Below are 17,309 nucleotides of genomic sequence, written 5' to 3'. Positions count from 1 at the left end.
GCAGGTTCAAGTAAATAAATAACAGATTTAGCAAAGAAAACCAGGCAGCTATCATATAAAAATAATGATCTAATTAATGGGAATGAAGATCCAGCAATGTAAATGTATTTGCTTTTAGCAAAGATAGCACTGGTCCCAAACGACTACAGAGAGAAAAGGCAAAACGTGGTCCACGTCTCCATGTTTCAAATCAAGTAAACTTCAGCTGAACTCCTTCTTTCACCTAAAAAGGAGGCGGTAAGGTTCCGTGACAAATTAGGCTAATCCTAAACAATTATGTGCATCCCTAGCAACCTATGGAGGCGGTTGGTCTCTTCTCCCAAGTAGAAAGTGATAGGACAAGGGGAAACGGCCTCAGGTTGCACCAGGAGAGGTTTAGATTGGACATTAGGAAAAAAATATTCACAGAAAGGGCTGCGGGGCACTGGAACAGGCTGCCCAGGGCAGTGCTGGAGTCACCAGCGCTGGAGGGGTTGAAAAGGCGTTTAGATGAGGTTCTTAGGGACATAGTTTAGTGCTAGAGTTGGGTTATGGTTGGACTCCATGATCCTGAGGGTCTCTTCCAACCAAAATGATTCTATGATTCTATCTTGTGTATTTAGTGTCAACACCTATGTAACCCCTCCGTATACAAGTTACTAAATGTATATTCAATAGCAGGCACCAATGGGTGACGCTCTCCTGAGACGGAGCCGGGATCAGGAGCTCAGTGCGGAGACCCCAACCCTTGGGCTGGGCTTAAGGACGGCACCACCACACACCATTCACCCTGTGCACATGGCACCAGTGCTTTCCTTGGCTTTTCCATTCCAACAGACCCTGCACCCAGTCCTGAACCTACCCCCAGCATACAACACGCATTTTAAACTAGGCTGAGTTTAAACACCGGCTTTCGCACCCATCTGGAAAACAACTTTGGTGTTGGTTATCATCATCCCCACGCTGGTGTTAGCTGCAGTACCTGGCAGATAACTCAAGCTCTGGCCACCACATGCTTTTCCCCGAGCTGGATTTGAGCTTGTCTCCTCAAGGACTGACAAGAACCTCATAGAATGGTCCAGAAAATTACATTTTAACGTTATGCTGTAGGACCTGTGCATTCTAGCAGAGCATAATCATCCAAAACACCTGCTCAACACACACATCTCCCCGCGCACGGCGCTCACCAAGAGCAGCTCTCCAGCCAAAGCGAGGAGGAGATGCCCCGGCAATGCCAGCAATACCAGTAACACCAGTAATACCAGGCTGCGTGAGAAGATTAACATTTATAAACACGCAGAGATGCCCAAATTTAGTACGAAATTAGCAGCGTGGAAGAAGGACCCCTCATTATAGCAGCTCTTGTCTCCAGAGAAGCTACTCCAAAAGTGCATCTCGCTGCTCTCAAACGCAACCTGATGGTTTTATCACTCGCTCTGCAAGTCCAAGGCAGGAATTCCACCCGCACAGCTGCCTGTTTCACAGCAACGAACCCTCCTCCTCGACAAACACCTGAAGGGAAAGGCAATCTGGGCAGGTAGGACACTCCGACAGAAATGAATTTGCAGTCGAAGAAAATAATAATAAACAGTCTCTTTTCCCTTTGCATCTCCCCCAGTTGATGTCAGACCTCTCTCTCCCTTTTCAAACAGCGTTTTTGACACTACGTTCCATTACGCAACAGTTACACTCAGCATTTTTTAAAGGCTGAAAACTGGTAAATGGGACAAGGAAGTATTTCCATTTTCCCAATGTATTTACTTCTACACCCCTTTATATTTACATGAAACACAACAATCAGAAAACGTTATTTTTCACCAACCACAATTTAAAATATCCTTATATACAGCAATACTGTCACACATGAGCAGGACAAGCAGGAACCTGGTTCGCAACTGCAAAGTCCTTTCCAATTCACTAAAAATCTACAGCAAAATGCTGCACACTTGCCTGGCTTTATAAATGGGGCATATGCATAACGCCGTGCAAGAATCATCAGCCCCGGGATAACAGTCTCTAAATATAATTATGGAGGAGATAAGAACCTTGTTTTAACTGCTTCTTCTGTCAGAGGGCTTTTCGTTTCAAATCACTAAGGTTATCTCACAATAGTATTTTCTTCTGGTACACTGTGGGACGCAGCATGCACAGCTCACATCTTCGCCTTGGAAAACAGCAACAGCATCTACTACCGCTAATCTATTTGCTTCTGTTGAAGTAGCATATGTATTTAAAATGTGGTCACTATATATGTAATGTTACCTACATCTGTTTACAGGTTGCAGCCAAGAATAGATTTATTTCAGTATAGAGAAAAGCACAGAGGTCCTGGAATAGAATGAATACAAATAAAAGGAGCAAAAGAAAACAAACAAACACGGTATTTGTTGTATCAATGAGTAAGTTGATATGTTAGCTCAGAAAAAAAACTGTAAGAAACCCAGAGATGATAAAGTGCGATGGAAACTGTGCTGTCCCTGAGCGGGGATGCAAAGCTGCTCTCGGGCACCCGTTTTTAGGGCTGAGCAGCGAAGCTGCAGAGCGAAGGCAGGAGGGAGGGAGCAGCGTACCTGGGCAGGTAGCAGACAGGGAGAGCGACTCAGCTGCCCTCTGCCGACTGCCTGCTCTGTGCAACGCTCTCCGATCCGCTCCAGCACAGCCGAGCCGCAGTGTGAACCCAGCGTTTCTGTGAACTCAGCTCCACGCTTCCACAACGGTGTTTACGTGACAGCCAAGACCGTAAGGATTTATTTACCCGCTGCTGGGCTCTATCAGCAGAGCCTGGTGCAAGGACAAAGCCGGCACAAGTTACTCCAGCCACAGCAACGCGTTCGTGGGTGCAAGGGGCTGCTCCAGCTCGTCGCCTCTGAGATACCCAGGACTTGAGCCAGCATTTCTGCTGCATCGCGCTATGTTGATGTACTGACCCATTCAGTGCGTGGTTTGGGTGTCTGTCCACGCTGCGGGGTGGGTGGTGGATGCTCATGCTCGTCCAGCCCGTCCGATCTGTCACTTCAAATCAGGGGTCCCTTCAGTAAACCCGAAGATCAATGATCCTCATCAACGCTACCGATGGTGAAGACGGTGCCATCACGGACAAACCACACAGCCCGCACCTGGTGGCACCGGGCTAAGAGGGTTTCATTTATTAAACAGCAACGCTACTGAAATCCTCAAAAGGAAAGGGGACTGATCCACCGCTTCTCAACTCAGACAAATTCTCATGCCTCCCATGACACCTTCTGTCTGTCACACTAGCCTGATGAAATATACAACCCATTTAATTTCTAACTTTATTTTAAATGAAAAAAAAAAACCTCCAAAAAGCCCTAAAATGATAATGTAGTTTAAAAAAACGAAGGAAAGATAGGATTTAAATTCTAAGAACATTACTGTTGACATTGTCAAACCGCTTTACTTTTCACTTATGCCCATTTTATTCAAGGTTTAAAAGCAAATGGGAACATCCAGTCATTCTGTCTCTGAAACACTTTTTCTCCAAATAAAATGCAGCTATGTAGCTTTAAACACGCACTCCAGCGAAATCCCAAATGCATCAGTATCACCCACTCTGCATCTGCTCCGGCGTTTCTGGTTTAAGTAGCGCAACTGGAAAACTGGGGTGCTTAGCAATGATAGCAACGCGTGTATCGCTTTCCAATAAATCTATTATTACCGGATAACAGAGGAATAACTGCAGATTTTTGCGTCGGGCAGTAAATCCCCTATCCCCAAATGCCCAGTTTCTCGATCTCCTTTTGCACCGAGCAGCGAACCCGCCGGCTCAGCCCCCCGCGGCCGGTCCCCGCAGCCGCCCCCGGCCCGGTTCGGGGGGCACCCCCGCCGGCCCAGCGCTCCGCCTCCCGCCGCCGAGGCGGTTCCCCGCGGCGGGCCCGGCCCCCCGGCTCCACCCCATCGCTCCATCCGCGCTCCCTCCCGGCTGGAGGACGCCCGCCGGTCCCGCTCAACAAGTTCCCCCCTCTCGGCGGCGGGGACCCGGCTGAGAGGACCCCCCTCTCTCCCTCCCCACATCAGCGCCCTCCTCCGCCCCCCGAGCCGGGCGCCGCAGCCGATGAGGGCAGCGGGGGAGCGGGAGGCGGCGGCTGCCTCTAGCGAGCGCTCGGGCGGCCGCAGCTGAGGGAGCGGAGCGGCCGGGGCGGAGCGGCCGCGGGGCGGGCAGCGGCTCCGGCTCCGGTTCGGGGCGGGCAGCGGCTCCGGTTCGGGGCGGACAGAGGCTCCGGCTCCGGGCAGCGGCAGCCGATGCGCGACGGGCGCGGAGCGTCTGACGGCCCCGGCGGAGGGAGGGAGATGCACCGCAAAGGGAGCGCACACACCGCCGCTTCGCTTTGAGGAAGCACAAGGTAAGGCTCGGCGCTGGCAAAACCTCCACGGCTGTCCCACCCTTCTAAAAATCCCCCCTGCCCTGGTTTTTCCCGGTGAAAACTTCGTAGGGATGAGCATAAAGCATCGCGCTGAGCGCCAGCGTTATGCAATAGTGTCTCTGCCTGCCTGCGAACAGCTATTACATTCAATAACTTTCATAGGAGACAGATAAGGAGGGAATATCACTACACACGTCCAAACCGCTACTTTCTTCTAGAAAAATACCAGCGTTTCTTGTCGTGCTGCCTGGCAGGGGAGAGTTGTAGCTGGAGGATTTTTGGAAGATGTAAAAAGTGCTTTAGTTTTTCACATGATTGATTGCGAGGAACTACCGCTGCTTATTAACTTCAGTGCTGGGCAGTCCAAACGCAGCCCTAATGAAGTGTCCATACAGCACGGCCATGGAAGAACACTGGACGTGTTCATCCAGTAACTTGCAGTACAGCACTTCATTAAAAACCCAACAAAAGCAAAAATCCCCTCCAGGGGCTGAAGCTGCTGCTGTTCTGTGAACTGTTACTACCGAGAAGCAGCGGCTCTCACGATTTAATAGACCATTCCATCCCTCGAGCCCCCCGTCACCGTCATCAACCACATTTAAATGGGAGATGCCATGAAAACGCAGTAAGCAAACGGGACAAAAGGGAGCATGGAACCGGCATCAAAGTCATCACCTTGCATCTTGCCAGGCATCCAACGCTTTGCATCTCCATCTCACCTTCCCAGTAACAAACCTCTCCTGTGACCTCAACGTCTCGACTTAATGCCGTGTTTACCCGAGTTACAGCAGCGAGGGGGATGCGGGGCTGCAGTTGGCATGGATGGGTTTGGGGGAGGCCGGGGGGGGCAGCAAGCGCCAGCAAAACAGGGACAGCTCGGCATGTCGAAAAGCAGAGAATACGCTTCTCCGCTTATGTCACCATCTCCCGAGGGCTCTGTCCCAAAGGAACCGTGTCCCCCGCTCCACCACGAGTCAGAATAGGTAATGGAGCAGTTGCGTTTGACCTTGTGGGTCTAAGCGGCGAAAACCCCGCACGAGCATCACGGAGGAAAATTTAACTCATTAGGCTCTATGGGCAGGAAGTTTGGAAAGACCTGTTTTTCCAGCCTCCGAGCATCATGATTTTTCTGCTGAATGCTGGAAAGGGGTAACAAAAGACAAACCAGTAACAGGTCACATCTAATATCAACTGGGGATTTATTCCCTCCGCTTAAGCGTCTCATCGTGATTCCTGTTCGTACTCGCAGTGCCGTCAGGAATGCTGCACGTATCAAGGTTAAAATCCAGCTGCTAGGTAAAAAAACTACCAGCTAATTTAAAAATAAAAATATCACATGATGTGTTACTCTCCTAGCCAGATACCCAGAATAATTCAATGTAAAATTTCAAGCAATCATATCTACAGTAAAAATATGACAAGCATGGAGAGCAACACATATTTCCTCACTTCAGCTGTGAAGCCTACTGGTGTTCTACCAGCCTGCTCCTGCCTTTTTTACTACAATAATACTGCTCTCTTCAAGTACTAATAACAGTTCCAAGTTAAAAGCTGGATGGGTTTTTTTTCTAGCATTATAAATGTATACAAGCAGCTCAGATAAAAATATCTCAGTGCTCAGATATTGCTAATTTATCATCTGGAGGGTTATGTTCTTCTGTACGGTGATGGCACACAGTCATTGATTTCAATAGAAATACATAATGTATATTGCTAATCCAAACACTCATACTGAGCAGCTGTAAAATGAAATTACTGCCCCAGAGTTTAAGGTGCTGCTGTATTTAAAGCACAGAATGAGCTCACTGGGGAAGGCTGATACTAAATAAGCTTTTTTTTTTTTTGCTAAGGACGTCATGATGCCCTTGATGAAAATTATGTGTTCTTTAGGACGCCGTAATTATTAATGATGTATATTTTTAACAAGATGCTTATAATCATTCTAATCCTGAATGAAATCAGTACCTTTCCTCCAGATTGACATATTAAAAAAAAAAACCCAAACAGCTGGGCAACAGCACCACAAAATAAAGTGTTAGTTACTTATCAAGAGGGACAGCACTTATCATTCAGTGCACCCTTTCCTAATTAAGCTCACAAACAAGGAGCTCATAAGATCATCGCTGCATTTTCTTCCCCCCCCCCCCCAGTTAACTGTTTCACCGACAGAAGGATTTCTGCATGAGATGCAGAGCATAGCTAATGAATTCAGAGGGGGAAGAAAACCAGTAGCTAAGTTCCATGGAGATGAACATAGAGAAGGAGAATGTGGCTCAGAAGCCCAAGAGGCGAACGGCACCATTGGGGACCCAACGCTCCTGGTCACCTTCACACACCCCAATGGTCCTTGCGAATCCAACCACAGCTTGTCCAAATGACAATGACCATTTGTTTATCCTGTTCTGGAGAATTTAAAAGCCAACTTAGCAACACCATCCTTTGCAGTGAGTGACGGGGCAGCGAAAGGCAGGGAAATCTATTGCCAAAATCTGTGCTGGAATGTGAGGAGACCTCCACGAAGCTGTGATGTCCCGAGGTATTTCTTTACCCAACCATAGACATGTCAGACAGGGACAGCTGAGGATGTGCAGTCACATAGTTCACACATACTTAAGATTACAGTAGATCTAGAATATCTGAGAACATTAAAAAAAATCATGTGCCTGTTTAAACTAGCTATTAAAAAGGCCTTATATTCTGCTCTATGACAGACACTATTTAAAGAACTGCTGAGGATTTGTGCAAGATATTTAAAATATGTAAGCAACAAATCTACTTTATAGCCCAATGCTCCCTTACATTTTTACTAATCAGTTTGCAAATTAAATAGTCTTTAAGAAAATGAGATCACAAGCATATTTTAAGGGGAAAAAAAAATATCTCAGAGTGGCGAATTCAGTGGGAGTAAATTTAGTCTTTTAAAAATCAGTGCTTGCTTTTCTTCTGCTTCGAAAATACTGTATAACCTACGAACAGACACAGGTACGACTCACTAGGTATTGCCATTCAATTTTAAATTATTATTGACCACAAAGAACGTGATCAGGGAATCCTCTTATTTTAGTGGCACGTCCCCACTTTGAAGTCTGTTTACTACCATTTTACTCCATTGAGGCAGAAAGCAGCCTCTCCGCTGATCCCTTAATGCTCTCAAAAATAGTTCAACTTCTCTATACGTTTGCACAGCGTCATGGTGATCAGGGCCTTAAAACTCATCTGCTCTGCAGTTACACATACGAGCACAAGGCTTATAGGCAAAAATAACTGGTTGTAAAAAGCAGAATTCAGTGATCAAACAGCAGCTCTTGGTGTTCTCCTCTTTGCCTGCTTTTCCCCCTTCGGTGGCACAAGAACACCAGGCCTGATTGTACTCCAGTTAATAGCTTTTTCCAGCCAAATCCACTGGTTTCAATACAGAAGAGAGTAGAAAAAGGGCCGTTTTCACAGTCTGAATTAAACAGAGATGCATTAAGGCCTCCAAGTCCTACAATATTTGGGTGCAGGTCTGAGTTTCTGAATCTATCATTACAAATGGAGATTTTTGTCCTTGTTGGAGCTCTACCACGTGCCAGGTTCCCCGCTCTCTGCACATCGCTGATCACTTGGAATCACACTCAGCCCATGTAAGAGAGAAGAGTGTTAAACATCTCACAAAAGCTACGTGGTTATGGCCAAATATATCTGATGCCGCAGCAACTGAAAAGGATGGGCTGGGATAGTTTTTTGTAACCAGCAATGTGCTGGACCACAATGTGCTCATGTACATTCAACTGCATGGCTGAGTGCAGCCAAATTACACAGACGTTTCTAATATTTGAATATTAGTATTACTTTTCAATGCAAAAGACTACAACTAGTAAAATAATTATGAAAACTAAGGCAAACAAAGTGTTCAACCATAGCCCAGTACTTAACGTTCACCAGAGCAGAATGGAGCGATCGGCCGGTGACACGCAAGAAAGGACATTTCACGGGAGGACAACACTATTCACTGCGCTGGGTTTTCCTGCAGAAACGCTACCGGTTTGCTTCCTAAAAATCTTAATCCAGAGTTTCACTCCACAGGCTAAAAACGCTGTGATGCACTGGACCAAAGAGCACGTGTAAGCACGTGGGGTTTGCACCCGAGGTACCCAGATGTGCAGCACCAGCGAATGGGCTGGATCACTGATGTCTTAGCAGCAACCGAGCATCGTGGAAGCCCTCTGCAAACTTCTTTTTCTATAGGTGCTGTCTGCCTCAGCCGTATGGACATTTTTCAGCATCGGTTTTGTGTGCTGAAGGATTTTTTCTCCTATATTGATTTCTACTTGGACATGCTGCTCCTTCGGACGCAAAACTAAAGCCTTCTGCCACCCTCCAGAGAGGTCATTAACTATTTCTTTTAGCAGTCTACACTATCCAAAGACTCTTTCCTCTATCTGTATTTACTCTTATTTCCATTTCACCTGAGACAGGAATTCCTTATTATATGTACTGAAAAGATACTGTCACAAAATCCCAACCTCAACTCATGTTTGTGAAATCCATGGGGAAGAGAAACAAATGGTTTGTGTTATTTTTTGCCTGCCCGTGATTGCTGTAGCTTGCCTCTAAATAAAGCCCACATAGCTACAAAATTAAACCATTTTAAAAACAAAAGCAAAGGAAGAACATTCCATATGGTCTAAGCAAGAAGGAAGTGTCAAATGCTATCAGAGAAGGATTTACTTGTTTTGTGTCCTTCCCCACCTTTCCTGCTTGTTTCATGCCCTTCTGCACCTCTTCGTTCTCTTTCAACCTCCAGGAAAAACGCAGACACCTCGTCAGTAATTCAGTCACACAGAGACAGTTCTATGAAACAAGTCATAGCCACAGCTCTTCAAGCTGTAAAAGCTTTGCTTGTACCACTAAAAAAGTCCAGCACAATTTCCAATTAGTTCAAAATTGCCATTTCATATTTAGACCTCGCTTTGACCGGAATTACGAGACCTATACAACTTAAACGCTTCCATCCCACTTCCTCAGTGACCTGCGCCACAGGACTAAGAAGTCTTGTTAAAATTCAGTGAGAGACGCAAAGCAAAACACGGGTATGACCACGGCATGGATGGATATATCCAAAACTATCTTTAAACGGGGTAGTTTGGGTATAGGTAATAACCCAGCTTAACCACAGCAAACCTGGTGCCAGAGTCGTGTTGCTGCTGCTTGGAACACATTGGTGAGGTCAAAGCAGGGACGAGTTACCCAGCCCAAACATGGTGTAAATGACTTTTAAAATGGAAACGGAGGCTCTGTGAGGCTCCATACAAAAGCACTTCAGCAGGTGTGTAAATTCAGGACTGTATTTATAAATTAGTAACAGGAAAAGTAGTTTTGATCTGGTTAGTTCCTGCTCTTCTTGGGAGAATGGGCCAATGGAGGGAAATCACTCATTTTGCGTATTTATATATGAATAAGAAAAAAAATCTACAGCAAATCAAATCCTTCAAATAATTAGTAATTGGTTGTTCATGCCCATTTTGTTATTATATTCATTATTGTCTTCTGCACGTTCAATCAGAAATGAATTGGGAGATATCCGCAAGTCAAGGAATGTAACTTGGGGATCAGTTAAACACATTGTTGTGCATTAAGGCCATTGGCAACTAAAACACAGCAGCACCTCTAAGGGCTGACAAAGAGACAGATAAAACATCCCAATGCTGAAAAGAGTAATTCAGCAGAAATTATGCTTGAACTGCCTGGTAATACCAGTAACACTGATCCATTCTGCAGACTGAGCCTAAGCTGCTGAATTCGAGATGAAATATGTGGACTTTAAGTAGTCCTGGCTGAGCAAGTTGGTGGGAATAATGTGCTATGCTCCTGCATTCACACTTTGTGATAGCATAAAAACACACAAAGCCACAATAAACATGATGCAGATTATCTGTCTAGTAGATAGTTCTGGTGCCTAAAGCGTTACCAGGCAATTCTGATTAATGATCAGGGAGTTCTCAGCCATGAACCTGCAGCTTCAGACAAGCAGAGTATGTAACTCAGACACAGGGGCATATGAATATTCCCAAGATAATCTCTAATTATTACTTTAATACACTTCCTAATCATCAATATCAGAAATAACCCATCCTAAAACACCATCACCAGAATGTTTATGTCGAGATCTTACTCCACATCATCCCCCAGGCCCACAAAACCTGGAATAAATTCATTCCACATGTCCATACCGCCTTTGCGCACTTCCATCACCTTCATTCTCCACACGGTTTTGACCACATCAAACCGAACACATTTCCCCTGGTGACCTGGAAGGAGAACTGGTGCTGCTCATCAACCCTTCTCCCAGAGTCCTCATGTTTGATGAGAACTTGAGACTTCAGGAGCTGAGATCTGGGCATCGGCACCGTGTTCAGATTTAAGACAGCATCCCCTCACATTGGAGTTTGGCTCTTCCTTCACGCTGCTTATTTCAAAAGCATCTTAGAACCAGTTTTTGTGAAGTTTTGCAACGTTAGGGACTATTATTCACTCGCGGTACAGCAAGTAAAGCGCAGCTTTTTCTTCTCTACTAATAACAGTCTTCCAGGGTAACTAATGCTCATTTTTGTACATGGCTCTGCTACAGCAGAAGTCAAACTGCTTTGTGTACTCCTCCCATCTTTCACCAACACCAGCACGCTCAGGTCTAACGGTACATTGATTAATTTACAATTACAGCAGAGCCAGAACCTGCTTGAAACCGAAAACTGTTCAGAAACACGCTCCTTGAGAAGGTGACAATTACACAGCCTGTGTTTCCCAGTGACTGCTGACAGCACTGGCGTGCAAATGCAAGTCTCCCAGACTGATATTATTCCCCAATTACTATCCTGCTAACAAGGCTGGGTTTTAGACCTAAATTACCCAGCTGGTGCCTCCCAAGGCTTGTCTGCACATAACCCTAATCCAAGTGGAAAGAGCTGACAACGTTCTGCTGCCTTACAACCACTGACCTCTGCAAAGTCATTCCCAGCTGTCACCTCCCATTTGTAGCGAGCTCCCGCACAGGCTCCAAAACGCGTTTGCCATGCAATGAGATTATCAGCGTTCCCGGGGAAGGGATTGATGTGCACACCTTGTGCTTTTCCATCGCTGCACAGCAAACCGGGAGACGCCAGACCCAAGCGCGGGGTTGGAACCCTCTTACCTCATTTCTCCTCCATGTCCTGCCCAGCGTTTCAAGAGCAACGATGGAAGAGAAAATAACCTGTGGTCCAAGTAGGTGCTTGCAGTCCAGACACGTTCTCAGTCGCCAGCACCCAGATCACTCTCCGGAGCTCTAACTGTTGGCTGAAGCTAAAGAGCAGAACGCTGCTTCCCATCCTGTCATTTGGTGGTTGATTCTTTGTTTGTGGCGTTTTTTCTCTGTTTGTTTTTCCTGAAAACTATCGATGTTTACTAGGAACAATTAAAAGTTACTCCTCAACAACAACGCAGACAAGGAACTGTCTTCAAGCTCTTGGTTTTAACAGCTTGCTGTTTAAATTATTTAACAGAAAGTCCCATAAAAATGAAAAAGCCTTCCAGAGCAAGCACACTGGCTTCTGGACTCCTGAAGACAGAACAGTATAAGCAGAACATTTGATCCTCCCGGTAACACATCCTCAGCAGCATCTTTAGACTGCACAGATTCACACGGCAAAATAACGCTAAATAAACCTTTGCTCCCGTTTTCATGGGAGCAAGAGCTGCACTGCACCGGAAGAAAAGAAAAGGTGTAATTCTCCTAACAGTAATGTGATTTTTTTTCCAGTACACTAAATCCTAGCAAATGTTTGACATTATAACAACACTATGAATCGACAGGGAATACCTTTCGACATTGCATTTGTTCCATTAGGAAGTTAATAGTTGTTAACTCTGACCACAAGGGTCTTTGCTGTTTTTAATGCAAGTGCAAATCTCCTTTTAGTGTTAATATCAGTTGCATAAATGTATTATAGGAAAAGTGAGCCTTAACGTACAGAATTTTTATCACGTTAAATGGATTCCTTTTAATTTCATGCATGTAACAATCCAGGAAGCTACAAAACCTAATTATTATTAAAACTTGGGTTCAGAATGCGTAGTAGACGTGTTAGAATTATGGAAGAGAGCACATACCAGCTTGTGCATTCAGGGAAATTGTGTTGTTCTGTAAGGAAAACTCTTTCAACAGTTTATCCTACAATAGATTCCTGTTTCATCTAAAATTCTATAGGCTTATTAAATCATACATTTTATTTCTAAAGCTAAAGCTCACAAGAGCATTCAAAGGCATTTATTGTCTCTCTCTCAGCCATTAGCTAGGATCTGATTTTTATACATCATTCCTACAGTGCCTACAAAATGGATGGGGGGGGAGGAAAGAAAAGATAAATCAAAAGCCATATGATCATGTTTATTCCAAGGGAAGACTTTCAAGGCAATGCCAAATCTCTCATATGTCATCACTGAAACGAGATGATCAATAGATCATTTTCTTTTAAATTGTACTACGAACCATCGCAACTCTACCAAATGTTTGTAGCTTACAGTGCAATGCGTTGTTTCCAAATAACGCATCCCAAAGCTGGTTTTGGCAGGAGAATGTAACTAAACAGCCTAAGTTAGACTTTGTTTCCGTGTGTGGAACCTCTTCGTTTTTTTCATTGAAAATATAACCCTCCATATATATATATGTATATATATAAATAAAAATATATACAGTGAAAACATAACCCCCCTTCACAAACTGTGATTTTCATCGGGAGCATCCAGGAGGTTCCTTTTCATAGAAGAGAATCTCCAAACCACAGGCTGAAATCACTCACTCAGGCAAATGGTAGTAAAATGCTCTGTAATTGATTGAAGTGGTGCAAACTTCTCAAAACAGGAGCATTCCAAGGCCAGGGCCATTCACCCTTCTCCTTGATAAAATACAGAATCCATAAGTGCAGCAAAAAAGAATGAATTCGGGATTGAGCAATACAAGAGGAGGTTCAAGAGCGAGAAAATTCAAGTTCAATGCCTAAGGGTTTCAAAACAGATTGAAAAAGAAATACTCGTCTGACATTTACCAGCGCTGGTAACTCTATTATTCTACACAAACAACTCTGAGAAAAGGAAGACGGACTGGTCCACCACATCAGTTTTCTCTGTCAATAGATATACTAGAGGGGATCCTGATAATAGTCAGCAGTACTTTTCATACCACAAAAAACAGGCATCCCCGCACCCTCGAATTGTGCCAGAAGTGACATTTTTAACCTCATACTTATATATTAAAGTCTATAAACTATTGTAACACACAGGAAAAGGTTCTGGAAACAAATAATAACTGGCCAAGGTCACTTATATTTTCCAACATATTTCTCAGTACAGTTTTGCTTACTGGACGTTACTTACCAATATTTAGGATACTATTTGATTTTTAAGTCTGTATCCTAACAACATGCTCAATTAATCTAACAATTGGATTCCTTTTCAAAGCCTGAAAATAGTCCCAAATGAATTTAAGGAGAAGTCCGAATGTTGAAGAAATAACATATTAGAAGGAGTCTATTTAACTCAAAATTAAGAAAAACATTTAGATTACCAGTAAAATATCCTCAGGTTGCTGTCCCTGGTTTACACAATGGTATATTTGGAATTAACATAGAGCAGGCTTCCATCTTGGATTTGTTTATAGCAAGTAAATCCAAGTTCATTTTAAATGTCTATTTTTAATGATATAAGCACATTATAGTCTACATATACTTGCAAGATGACTTACAGACATGAAATAGCTTTTGAAAAGCAAATATGCATTATTAAATTTTATGGTACCATTTAGACACATAGGAATGGCATCTAAGGCAGGGGGATTTCTTGTGAGAAAGTACAACCTCAATATATTCAGAAGCCTAAAGATGTTGCATGGTAAAGTCCAATTACTCACAATCCCTTGCATTCTTTTTCCTTTAAGCTATTACGTATGTGCAGAAAAAACCTCTGTGCTCTTAGTTCATGCACAGAAGTTTACAGCTGCGTGTCTAAAGCCATCGTTTGGTCCGAAAAATACAGAAATCTCTGCCTTTCATCTGCATTTGGAACATGGAAAGTTTAACTCCGCTCTGCTTATTAGCACCTCTAGTCTTTGAGTTTACTTCTGTGTCATAAAACTGACAGAAAGAAAATTTAAATTATAACGTAAGCTACAAACCCCCTTCTCCTTCGTTAACGAATCAGCCTGGAAATTCAACACTATAATTCACCCGATAGCACAGTGACTTGGTAGAGCTTTGGATTAAGAGCAGAGGTCCTGCAAAGATTTACTTACATACTTAAGCTTTACCTGCTGACCCTGACTTGAACAGGACTGTTGGGAACCCACTGCTCCTCATAATTGACACGTGAATCACATCAAATAGGTTTCCTGCCTAGAAATGCCCTTTGAGTTGCTAAAATGAGGGGAAGAAATCCGGACAGCATCAATAAATGGGAAACGGAAAGGAAAGGGTTGATTTAATTGCATAAAATATGCTATGGATAACCTGAAATACTAAACAAGGTGGTTTCCAAAACTTACCCTGAAGACTTAGTACTAACTTGAGACTTCCCTTTAAAAATTATTATTATTATTATTATTATTATTTAGTAGCTTCTTTCTGTATTCAAACATAAGGGAATACTGCTTCAGGGTAATCAGCCAGAAGCTTATAAACAAATAAAGGCTGAAAAGTGAAAAATAAGATCTGGGATTACCTAAATATTTAGCTCAGTAAATCACTGCGTGCAGGCAGGGTTTGCTTAGGGTAACTACAGACAGTTTAGACCTGTTATCTGTATTTAACTGGCATCTGCAACTGAAATCCCAACCCAAAGCCTTTATTAGCCCCGTGCCAGAGGAAGCCGTGAACTCTGCAGTGCTCCTGGAAACCCAAAAACTCCAGCTCAGTAGTTTCCTCAAGTCTCCGAATACCCTGCAGAGACACTGTTGTAAGCACTAGTGCCTGAATAAACCAGAATTGGAGGCAACACCTTCTCCAAAACAAAAATGAGACAAAAAGTATTACATAAGCTCTTCCGTGTTAAATATTTAACTCACAATCAACTGTTTGCTCAACCGGTCTTTTATCGAATGTGCACATAGTTCTCCTTGGAGACACCGAGATCCAAGTAAAGGCTTAACAAAAAATGTACTTCTTTTGGTTGTTATCATTCTTAATCATTGATATCTATAAGATTATGAGCCCATGCTACCAGTGGGAATAGAACGCTCTGGATTAGCTAAATCCATCAGGCCTGTGCCACTGGGGAGGGGTGACAAGCAATTTTTGAAGAATCGATTTATTGGCTATTAAAGAGATATTAAAATTAACTGCATCACAAGATATAATGCCCCATTTATCTATTTGTATTCTGTAGAGTATCGCCAGACTCCTGCTTTTATCAGACTCCATTAATCCCATCTATTTAGCCAGGCCAAACAGCAATCCAGCAGCTCCAAAGATTATGGGATTGAAGAGGCATCTTGATCTGAAAATTGGGACAGGTCAGAGGAACAGTAAGAAAATATCAAACCAGTACTTTGGAATAAGTTGTACCCTAATCCATCCTACTGTCAAGTGCCAGAAAACTCACTTTGACAACTCCGGGGTATCCTAAGAGATGTTTGCAATGAGTGACTTTGAGATCTAAGAAGCAATTTTTGCAAGCCTCTTCTATGGCTAAAAACGCGTGCCCTCTTTTCAGACGTAATTACTGAATATTTCACATCTTTGGAAGCACAACATTTCACATTCGCTACCATTTCTTAGTAGTGCACAAACTCCCATTAGCAGGTTTGAAAACTAATGGATGTAATGGCTGTTGTGCTGCCGTACTTGGTTTTTTGATTAACTCATTAATTTACCAGACCATTATGGAAGATTTGCTTCCACTATTCTCCATTAACGCAAGGGCAGAGTTTGGGGTTGTGTCAGGAGTTTTTACACCATATTTTAGCTGTGTCTAAAGCTAATGTCTGTCCAATTGCAGGCGAATGGATCAGTTTTGTATCTTAACACGGCACCTCGTTATTCGCTAAAACATTCCAAAATTCCAGCCCTAGACACACAGACAGACAGCTGGATGGATTTCTGCATCTCTTACCATCACCACCATCAGAAGCTGTGAACCAGTGGGGCTCTGTACGCAAAATGTCCTTTAAATAAAGGCACAACTTCACTCAGCAAACCTTACTATAAATAAAGAGAGCCCAAACCAGCCGGTACAGGACACTAATATTCCCCACAGAGCACCACTGACTCCTTATTTAGGGTTTCAACTGGAATAAAATGTTCCTGACATTCGTATGTAATTAATATATTTTTTCTTCTCACATTTGCATGGGATTTTTTTGGAAAGCAACTCAGCAGCTCAAACTTGCAGCATACAGGTTGTCTACCACACACATTTATGTGTCTTAATAACTTCTGGGAAATGTTACTGTTACTTTTAGAAACCCATAAACATTTGATTTTCTATTGACAATAGTTTCTCCGTTATGTTTTCTTAAATTAAAACTCAATCTAGACTAGTCGTCAGGATTCCCTCACTTCTACCACTTTATAAAACACGCGCTATTGCGGCACTTAACTCTTCGGGAATTTCACATTTTTTATTTAATAGACGAGAGAGCTTTAATTAAAAATGTATTTCAAATACCACACCTGAAAGTCCCTTTACTCATTTTCCATTGTACTCTGAGTCCCTCTGAGGGCACACCGGTGTTTAAACAGGAGATACGCGCAGAACACTTGGATTAAATGGGAATTCGGTAATTCAGTAAATCTCAGCGTTAGGGAGAAATTTGTGCAGTAGGAGACTAAGCCCTACAACTTCAAATGAGGTGTAAAAATGAGGTCTTAACTATCCAGTTACTACAGATCCCATATGATGTGTACAGGGAGAGAGCCGTTGGGTTTTTTGCTATGTGCTGTG

General features: G+C 43.4%; 2 protein-coding genes across 4 annotated transcripts in view; one reads left to right on the top strand and one right to left on the bottom strand.

Moving 5' to 3' along the window:
- DOCK1 (dedicator of cytokinesis 1) overlaps window positions 1-17,309 on the bottom strand; it is a 277,211-nt gene that overhangs the window by 141,049 nt on the left and 118,853 nt on the right. The window lies entirely within an intron of this gene.
- The window catches only part of INSYN2A (inhibitory synaptic factor 2A), a 42,660-nt gene continuing 29,241 nt past the window's right edge, over window positions 3,891-17,309 (top strand). For both annotated transcript variants that reach the window (XR_010651796.2, XM_065844009.2), the window contains exon 1: window positions 3,891-4,340. The gene's annotated coding sequence lies outside the window, so the exon portion shown is untranslated. The remainder of the gene's footprint in view (window positions 4,341-17,309) is intronic.

Source organism: Patagioenas fasciata, chromosome 8 (genome assembly GCF_037038585.1).
Source record: "Patagioenas fasciata isolate bPatFas1 chromosome 8, bPatFas1.hap1, whole genome shotgun sequence".
Taxonomy (NCBI): domain Eukaryota; kingdom Metazoa; phylum Chordata; class Aves; order Columbiformes; family Columbidae; genus Patagioenas; species Patagioenas fasciata.
This window is presented reverse-complemented; position numbering and strand designations above follow the sequence as displayed.